We start from the raw sequence: 10,981 nt of genomic DNA, 5'->3' as shown, positions 1-10,981 counted from the left end.
CTCGTCATTACTCTGCGACATAAAGGAACAAGGGTTAAAGAGAGTGAAGGAATGAATCTTAATATCCGCTGCGTATAAGTAAGATTCTTAAACTCTGTTATTTTATTTACTTTATGAAATTCATTATAAACATGTTTCTAGGTTGTTTTATATGTTAATTTGTTTAATATATGAAACATACAAGAAAATATTTATGATCATGTAAAATATATTCCCCACATTAATTTGGTAACATTTCACTAGTATAGGTTACTAGGCATCAATTTGGTAACAAGTCACTGATTCTAGTTTCATTATTTGCACTAACATGTCATAATGTTTCACAACTTAATGAATCAGGAATCTTTTAGATGAGGAATCGAAATCATTTTTACACACTAATCGCAACCTCCAAGATAATGTGTCACGATTAGACAAATAATTTGGTAACATTTCACTAATATAGGTTACCAGGCATCAATTTGGTAGCAAGTCACTGTTTCTAGTTTCATTACTTGCACTAGCATACCATAATGTCTCATGATTTAATGAATTAGGAATCCTTTAGATGAGGATTCGAAATCATTTTTACTCACTAATTGCAGCCTCCAAGATAATGTGTCACAATTTGACAAGTAATTTGCAAACATTTCACTAATATAGGTTACTAGGCATCAATTTGGTAACGTCACTGTTTCTAGTTTCGTTACTTGCACTAACATTTCATAATATCACTACCACATTAAATAAATAAATTTGACTACCACATTAAATAAATAATTTTTTTATTTATTCAACCGGGGTAGTTGAATTGGATTTAACTCCACTGATTCTAAGATCATTCAGATGGAAGTTGTCATCCTAAATGATCAGTACCTAACTGTATATTGAATGAAAAGATCAACTCTACCACATTTGTAAGCCAAAGCATAAACAAACGGACATGGTGGAGAACAATGCATGAGGGTTAGATTTAGGTGTTCAGGTGCCTTGTTAGCATTGTTGAGCCTTTCTTACCACACTTGTAAAGGTATGTATTTCATCATTTCAGCTTCCCATTCACTGCCTCATACACATATTGCTTAAATAGCTTCTAACATTATGTGAAAAACACCACAATTGACCCTAAAATCACTCATCATATGTATGACATGCATCTTCCTAACTGTGAATGATTAATTGTACTATTTTCATGCAACTTGGGATGGCGGACATCGACATTGCCTTCAATCCAAAGTGGGAAGAAATACTAAATAACCTTCAACAAACTAAAACAATAGCTGAAATAGATACTATTGATATTTTAGGGAAGGAGATGGATTCTCTAGAGATTTGGAAGGTTTTCTACCAGACTTATTCCAAGTGGAGAGGATTTAGAATAAGGATTGATGATGGAAAAAAGAGGGATAAGGTTATTAGCATGCATCGATGGGTTTGTTCCAGGGAAGGTAAGCTTGCCAAACTGTAAGAAGCGTGCAAAGGAAGTAACTCGAATTCGATGTCAGGCTGCAATCCGATTGGTTCGAATGGAAGAGACGAACCTTTGGAGGGCTATGAAAGTTTTACCCATTCATAATCATGAATTGACAACTTCCTCATAAATGCAATTCTTGCATTCACATCGCAACGTTCCAGACGCAGTAGCTGCCCGAGTAATGATTCAAGAGCCCTACTAATGAGGAATCCAGATCATTTATACTCACAAATGGCAACCAAGATAATATCTCATGATTTTAGAAGTAATTTAGTAACATTTCACTAATATAGGTTACTAGTCATCAATTTGGTAACATATCACTATTTCTAGTTTTCTTTTCTAATTATTTGTAGTTTATGTAAAACAAATATCTAAAATTCCAATGGACCGCGCATATGAAACTTTTTTCATAATGGGTTGTTAAATAAGTTTTTTACTTCTAACCAAATAAGTTTAGGTCAGAATCATCACCGTATTATGATGTACTATGGTGCAATACGACTCTTTTTATCAAGAAATTATCTCCACGCTATTTGATCTCATGGGTGTACTACGTATATGCATGGATCCCAACACATAAACCAAAGTGTTGACCAAATTCTGAAAGATATCTTCCATTTCACAACTTGTCATTGTCATAGTATTTGGAGCTTTTAAATTTGTACTATCAACATGGCCTATTGCGTGAAAAGGTCAATGCATTTTAAATAAAAAAATTCATTACAATCAATTGTCATTTTCCCCATAAATAGTGTATGTGCAAATCATAATCGTGTTTCAAGATAAATAACATACCTAAAGTGAAATAAAATATCTAGCCTACCATAAGAGTTCATTATTAAAAAAAATTATTTAGTTGTCATCCATTTGAAAACAAACAAATTATTTGGGGTATTTTCTGAAAGGTGTTTGTTGGGTACACAACCAAAGTCCCACATTGGCTAGAAATGGGAAGGATCTTGGGTATATAAGGATGGACACTATCTCCATTGGAATGAGACCTTTTGAGAAGGTGCCCAAAAACAAATCCGTGAGGGCTTAGGCCCAAAGCGGACAATATCATACCAATGAGGAAATAGATAGTGTCCGACGGTCCTTACAAGTGGTATCAGAGCCAGATCCCAAAATTAGCCATGTGAATGTATCCTCGGATTGCCAAACAAAGGAGGTGAAGCTTGCTGCTAGAGCCATCAAAGGTTCAGATCTGATTCGAAGGGATTTCGAATTTAGCTGGTGAAGGGATTCATCTAGCTTACTCAAGGGGATCTTGAGTGTTGGATCTGAGGGATTCAGGTTTAGATCTGTAATCGTCTGAGGGGAGGCAATGTGGTCCTTTGTTTGAGGGGAGGATTGTTGGGTGTACACCAAAGTCCCACATTGGCTAGAAATGGGAAGGATCTTAGGTATATAAGGATGGACACTATCTCCATTGGAATGAGACCTTTTGGGAAGGTGCCCAAAAACAAATCCGTGAGGACTTAGGCCCAAAGCGAACAATATCATACCAATGGGGAAATAGATGGTGTCCGACGGTCCTTACAGTGTCAATTTTTGGACATTAAAAATAATTTAATTTATACTTCTAAACGATATTTCAAAAACAATTTTACATGGAAATCATTATTCATGGAGGTAAACTAACAAAAAAAAAAAAAGATTCTATCAAAGTCTTTTTTAATATTTCCTAATATTTAGTAGTAGAGTTCATTTCTAACCTTAATAATATTTCTTAATATTTAGTAGTAGAGGCTACTGCTAACATTTTTAATTTTTTTAATGTAAAAATGTAAGCCACACGTGCCATAAAAGGATGTTTGGCTTTCATTTTTAGTTCATATGTCCTTTTTTAGTTCATCTCTTTAGTTAATACCCTAAAAGGACGGATGAAGTGCAAAAAGTCATTTTTCTGTTATTATATAAAAAGGATATTGTACAAATTGACATGACAACACAATCCTATATTGGAAAAGAAAGTGGAGAAGATTTTCATGTCTCCAACATGGACAACCATTAATAATCATTATCCGTGTAAGGTCTCTATTGGTTAGAACATGAGAAACCCTAATGGAAAAAAATTCAAATAATGGTTTAGTTCCAATAACATTAGAGGGAAATAACATATTCTTTATTTCACCTTACAATACACATTACTTGTGGGTATAAATATTAAGTTCGCTTAAGCAACATAATAGGTTTATGAATAATGACAAAGAAATCAATTACTATTAACTTATTCTCTTCCTCCAAAAAATCACCTATTATAATAGATAACCATAGCCCAGACCATGTAACCCCAATGACCTCCGGCACCCCAGGTTCGTCTTGCAAAAAAAGCCCTAATATGTCGACTCGTTCCAAGCTACTTCGGTGTGGCTCAAGTAATTCATTCCCAAACTGCGTTGTTGTGGAAATGACATTGACGGTTGCTAACAATTCGAAGAGAAGATGCATTGAACTATTGTTCAACACTCGTAAGTATTGCATAGAGTTGGCATTGACTCAGTACTAGCAAAACAAACTCTAAACACAAGGAAATGACCAGGTGAAAACCATTGAAGCCTTTGTGGAGGAAGCGACCAACTACCTCTGTGGTGAGGCTATGCCCAAGGAGATCATCGATCTTGACTGAGGTTCATCCAGTGGGGAATGAAGATATTGGCACCATCTACATCATGCACTAAACTACATAGCCAACTTCTTCTTATTCTGTTTTTAAATGTATGGTTTAGCTTTGTTGTTTTACTTTTGTAGTTCTATGGTTTCTTCCCTTGTACTCTTCCCATTGTGCCATGCATGGTGGAAAATGGTACTGTTACTAATATGGAACTAATCTCATGTTTTATTTTAATGTACCTCTTTTGAAGATTCAATGTTAAGTAACTTTAATGAACACTGGCTTTTTTAGTTATGAAATTTCCATGCATGAACTTTAAACTTTAATGAACTAATCTTCTGTACTAATGAGTATTTTCACTCAAATCACTGATGTTTTTTTTTATGAAACTCAAACCTCCAAGAGCTCATAATTTGGTACAACAAAAGTTTTTTTGGTTAGTTATATTACGTTTGAAAACTATTGTGTTTAATTTGGTAACATGATCAGGTAAAATTTTCTACATGTACATAATGTGCATACAAATCACACATGGAACATAAATTGAGCTACACTTTTTTTCCCTTAGAAAATTAGTCTTCAGTACACATAAATTCTTTAATGTTCTTTACTCACTTGACATTAATTGGAGGTATCAAAATTTTAGCTCATGGGTCAATTTGGTAGACCCTTACTTGGGCTCACCTACACTTAGCCCATGTAATATCAAAATATGTACTCACCGATTAAACTTTTATAATTGAATACCACATTAAAGAAATATATTTTTTTATTCAAAATGCATGTGAATTAGATTTAAGTCCACTAAAGCTTAGTAAAATGATGGTAGTTGTCATCATCTATGCTCAGTACCTAACTATATATTGAATGAAAAAGATAAACTTCTACCACCTTTCTAAGCCAAAGCTCAAACAAATGGACATGGTGAAGAATAATGCATGAGGGTTAGATTTAGGTACATGTAGTGACTTCACACTCCCTTATTTTGTTGCCTTGCTAGCATTCTTAAGGCATTATGAAGATTGCATCTGAAGAAAATCTTGTGGATTCGTTTACAAAGACACTGTCAGAAACTACATTTGATATGCATATCAAGGAAATGAGATTAGTAGAATTAAGGAATTAGTTTCAATTAGTGCAAGTGGGAGTTTTTTTGGGTTTTTATGCCCAAATTATAACCAAATTTCTTTGTAGTCTCATTTTATTATCAATAAAATAGTTTATATCATTTTTTACTTAGGTAATCACTTTGCTCACATGTTTTATTTTCATGATTATTTGTATAATATGAAATTCTATTAAATCTCGAGCATATAACTAATCATATTTATAGTGACGTAATCACAGTGGAATATACATATGATTATATGTTCAAAATAAGTTAGTCCTAAGATTAGTTAGTGCACAGGATTTACACTGACTTGCCAATCTACGATATGATCTACTTAAAAATTGTAGTGTTTTGTTCTTTCCAGAACATTAGCAAAGTAGATAAGATCGGATGTATTTGTTACATCGCGCTGGACTGATATTGACTTTAGATAGATACGTAAATGTACCGTTATTATCTAATATAGTCATATCATAAAGTTGGCCATAGGTCAATTCAATCTCAACTCTGAGTGGTTAGTATTCTAACTGATTGTATTATTCAAGTCCTTTGATTTGTTTGTTATCAGCTTACCCTACGGACTAGCCCATACTTACATCTTGGGGACTTGGTAGCATAATTGAGTGGGAGTGTTAATCGTAGATATGAACATCTATAGCTTCTAGCAAGAAGTGAAATGAAAATCACATTATAGCTTGGTTCAACGAGTTAAATTATTGTGTACTCATTTCTGTGATTAAAGTTCACGAAAATATCATTTACAAGGAACTTAGTGGTATTTAAGGATAAAATACAATGAGGGGTAAAACGGTAATTTTTACCCGACTCAGTTGTAGATCATCTATAGAGGATTGAATGAAAAATTATGGTTGTAACAATAGATAACGTATTTAGTTTAAGTGTAAAGTGTTATATGAGTTCAAAAGTGCAATTCCGACTCTTTAGTGGAGTCACGAAGAATTAATAAGGTGGTGAAATTATTCGATAAAATTTTTACTGTAACTTATTGGAGCTTGAATTCATGGGTCCATCGTCCCCACAATGCCTTTGATTAAATCATCTAGATAGTCTCAATTAATTGATTTAATTATCAATTAGGATTGTCAAAATTGTTTTGTGCCAATTTTGGACAATTTTAGTAAGATGTGGAATTTAGAAAAGAAAAGAGAATTTGGGGCAAATTTATTAATTATAACAAATTGGTGTCAAATTGATAAATGGTATTAAATTAAGGTTAAAAACATAATTAGTTAATTTGAATAAATAATTTAATTAATTATTATTTAAATATAATTATAATTATATATATAGTTTTAATAATACAGATTTCCTATATATATAACGAAATCTATTTAAAAAATATATATATTATATTTATTTAATTAATTAATAATGATTTTATTTTGTTATATAATTATAGAAAATAATAGTATTTGAATTTAAAAGACTTTTATGCTTTGAATTTAAAAATAAAAAAATCTCAAGGCTTGACAAAATATTTAATATTAAGCCATATAAGGATTTTTAAGCTATTATTTAATCAAATTAAATTTACCCTAAAATATTGCTATAAATAGGGAATTAAGTCTAGGGTTGACAAGTAAGCTTGAAAAAGCAAAAACTTAGACTCAAAAGAGACCAATCATGGCCGCCCATCAATACTCTCTTCTTCTCCATAATTTTCCCATCTCATGTGTTGAGAATTGCCCACCCTAGTCTAGGTGATCAAAGTAAATTGAGGAAGACTGCGTAGTTTGAAGATCCAATTCACTCTCTTGTTATTACTATGTGATAGAAATTAACAAGGGTTAGAGAGAGTGAATGAAGGAGTCTCAATATCCGCTGCGTAAAAGTAAGATTCTTAAACTCTGTTATTTGATTTACTTGAAATTCATTAGAAACATGTTTCTAGGTTGTTTTATATGTTAATTTGTTTAATATATGAAACATACATGAAAATATTTATGATCCTGCAAAATATATTCCCAACAGTTATTAGCATGCGTCGGTGGGTTTGTTCCAAAGAAGGCATTCGAAGAGAAAAATTTCTCAACTTGCCAAACTGAAAGAAGCATGCAAAGGAAGTAACTTGAACTTGATGTCAGGCTGCAATTTGATTTGCTTCAAATGAAAGAGACAAACCTTTGGAGAGCTAAGGAATTTGTACCTATTCATAATCATGAATTGGCAACTTTCTCAGAAATGAAATTCTTATGTTCACACTGCAACATTCTGGATGCAACAACTTTCTAAGTAATGACTATTAACAAGGTTGTGATCAAAACTTGCTCTGCTATTGTAACGATCTACTGCCTTAGAGTCGTTACTAAGTGAGTTTAAAAACGTGCAATTAACTCGCTAATCGAGGTTTTAAGACAAAAGTGTAGCTAATCCATATACAAAGTCTCATAATTTAAAAATATATCAATTCATTGAAAATTATAAAGCGTTTTACATTTGGGATCCCAAAATACTGTTTAGATATATTTACAACTCAAAAATATAATTAAAGTTGACTAAATGACAAAATTAGGTTAAATACAAGCGTCTCCCAAAAATACCCCTGGTCGTGGCAGCCAGGCAGGCCAAACATGTACACGTCGCTTCACGCTCTCCGTACTCATGGTTGGTCGACTTTCCCCTTGCCCTTACCTGCACCATAGAGCACCTGTGAGCTGAAGCCCATCAAGAAAACTCACACAAACAGATAACATATGCATATCTTTCACTTAACACATAATCAAACTGCCAACGGGCTAAACACATACGGTCATGCCGTCCCAGGCGCTTTATCAGGCCCTGGGTTCACGGTCTACACCGTGAGGATATCCCAGGTATCCTTTAGGGTCTTGCCTTGGCAACTCACACTCTGCATGCTTAACGCTGCTCCCGGCCCCTTCCCATTCTCGGCCTTCGAAGTTCCCATCCCTCGCCATTCTCGGCCTTCACCGTTCCTGGCTCTTGCTGTTCATTCACACATATGCACACATAGCATAATTTAACAAATACTTAAACACGTATAAACATATTCAAGGGGGTTACGCCCTGCAATACAATCATATAGGGCCGGGCCCTGCAACACAAACTATAGGGCCTCGCCCTGCTCTACGGGAACAACAGTTTTCTTACCTGTGCCCCGAGCTTTCCAAGCACCGATGTCCCGAGCACAGTCCCTTAGTCCGAGCCTCGCTGAAAACCTAGTCAGAACACACAAGTAACACTCCCGTTACTAACCAATTTACAATTGTACCTCGGAACCAATCCCGTGCTCTCGGGACCTCCCGTTTCCCCCACACAAGGTAGCGAAAGCGTCCCCCGAGCCCTCTGAGCCAAAACCCTAAAAACACATATTCCCATTTCCTAAAATTGGCCTAGCGCCGCGACACAACCCTATAGGGGCCGCAGCACCCAGAATGGTTCTTGTGTCTTGATTCAACCTAGCGCCGCGACACGGAAGAATAGGGCCCCGACGCTCATACGCGAACCCAGAAAACTGGGTTTTTCCTACTATTTTTCCCGAGCCAAAACTTAACCAAATCAATACCCAAGTACACCCAAGTCCCCAATTCGACCTAAAAATTCATGTAAATAGTATAACAACTCATGAAAACCAGAAACACACTCAAACACTCATCCAAACTCAAAATCACAAAGTGGTTTAAAATTCACAAAAACCTAAACCACACCAAAAATTTCACCTAAAAAATCAATGAAATTCTTACCTTAAGTAGGAATTCGACCCTGAGCTGCTTCCAAGTCTAGTTCCAAGCTCAAATCCACAAATTCCTCAGCTTAATCTTGCCAAAACTTCATTCCAATGTCCACAAATCAAAACACATATCAGCTCCCAACCTTACATTTCTCAGCAGAATTCAATCATAGAACTGAATTAGAGCTTACCTTTGAACCTAGCTCAGTCTCCCAAGTCCTAGCCTTGAATCCCTTGAATTTCTGGCCTATAATCCTTCAAAATAAACCACCTTAGAGAGGGATAAGGAGAGCATCAAATGGGAGAGAGAGAGAGAGTTGAGAGAATTTGGTTCACTTTTCCTTCCTTTGTTTTGTCTAAGTGATTCTAGTATTCCCCAGCTCTTAACTGAGTATATCCAATTGCCAAAATGACTTAATTGCCCCTTAAGTTAACCTAAGTCTTCAAATATCACCAAGGGTAGTTTAGTCATTTAACACATCCTGCTAAGTCCTCGAGTATACCTAAGAATCCTTGTTAATCTCGACATACCAACATATTAATAAGCTACTAACCACTACTCAATAATTCCCGAACACAAGTTATATTCCCAAAATACCCCTAGGCTCCTCGCGAGCCGAGTATTTAACCCCGTTGTGACATTCTAGCTATACTGCTCCCTAGGACCGTCTTAGATCGTGCATCTCAATTATATCACCACTCACAAGTGGTATCAATCACAATATACACAAATATTGCATTTATCCCCTCAACAGGAAAAAATTACAAATACGCCCCTAACAACCAAATGGGGTCCATATGCATATTTAATTCACCTAAACATGCATTTCTAATCACATAATAATAAAATTCATATATTAACACAATAAACCATTTATTGCCCTCCAGGCACACTAATCAAGGCCCTAAGCCTTATTAGCAAATTTGGGTCACTATAACTATCCCCTCCTTACAGAAATTTCGTCCTCAAAATTACCTGAACAACTCGAGATACCACTCCCGCATATCTAATTCAAGTTCCCACGTCGCCTCCTCAACCTTGCTATTTCTCCACAGTACTTTCACCAAGGCAATGCTCTTGCTCCGCCAGACTTTATCCTTCCGGTTCAAAATTTGAACCGGCTTCTCCTTATAAGATAAGTCCTGATCCAGCTCTAAGTTCTCTATACTCAACACATGTGTAGAATCTGATACATAATTTCAGAGCATGGACACATGAAACATATCATGAACCCCTGATTAGGTTGGAGGCATTGCCAACCTGTAAGCTACCTCTCCAACCAGTTCCAGAATCTCAAAGGGGCCAACAAACCTAGGGCTCAACTTGCCCAGAACACCAAAGTGTTTCACTCCTCTCCAAGGTGAAACCGGAAGGAACACATGGTCACCGACCTGTCCTGTGTCTCAAGTTTGAGTAACTCTTCTGGCGACTCTGGGAGGCGAGCATTCGAGCTCTAATCTTTTCAATCGCCTCATTGGTCATCTGAACCATCTCAGGACCTAAGTACCTTCTCTCACCCGTCTCATCCCAATGGATGGGTGATCTACACTTCCTCCCGTATAACATCTCGTACAGAGCCACTCCGATAGTCGCTTGATAGCTGTTGTTGTATGAGAAATCAATCAAAGGGAGATACTTACTCCAAGATCCCCCAAAATTAAGCACACAGGCTCGTAGCATGTCTTCCAGTATCTGAATCGTCCTCTCAGATTTTCCATCTGTCTGAGGATGATAAGCGGTACTAAACTGCAACTGTGTCCCATAACCTTTTGCAGACTCTCCCAAAACTTAGAGGAGAAGGTAGGGTCCCTGTCGGATACTATCGACCTTAGAGCCCCACGAAGTCGAACAATTTCCTTCATATACAACTCGGCATACGGCTCCACGGTATAAGTCGTCCTGACAGGTAGAAAGTGGGCAGACTTGGTATACCTATCCACAATCACCCACACCGAGTCATGCTGTCCCACGGTCCTCGGCAAACCAACCACGAAGTCCATGGTAATATATTCCCACTTCCACTCCGAAATCCCTAGAGGCTGCAATAACCCTGCTGGCCTCTGATGTTCAGCCTTAACCTGCTGACATGT

This window comes from Humulus lupulus, chromosome 1 (assembly GCF_963169125.1).
Source record: "Humulus lupulus chromosome 1, drHumLupu1.1, whole genome shotgun sequence".
Classification (NCBI taxonomy): domain Eukaryota; kingdom Viridiplantae; phylum Streptophyta; class Magnoliopsida; order Rosales; family Cannabaceae; genus Humulus; species Humulus lupulus.
This window is presented reverse-complemented; position numbering follows the sequence as displayed.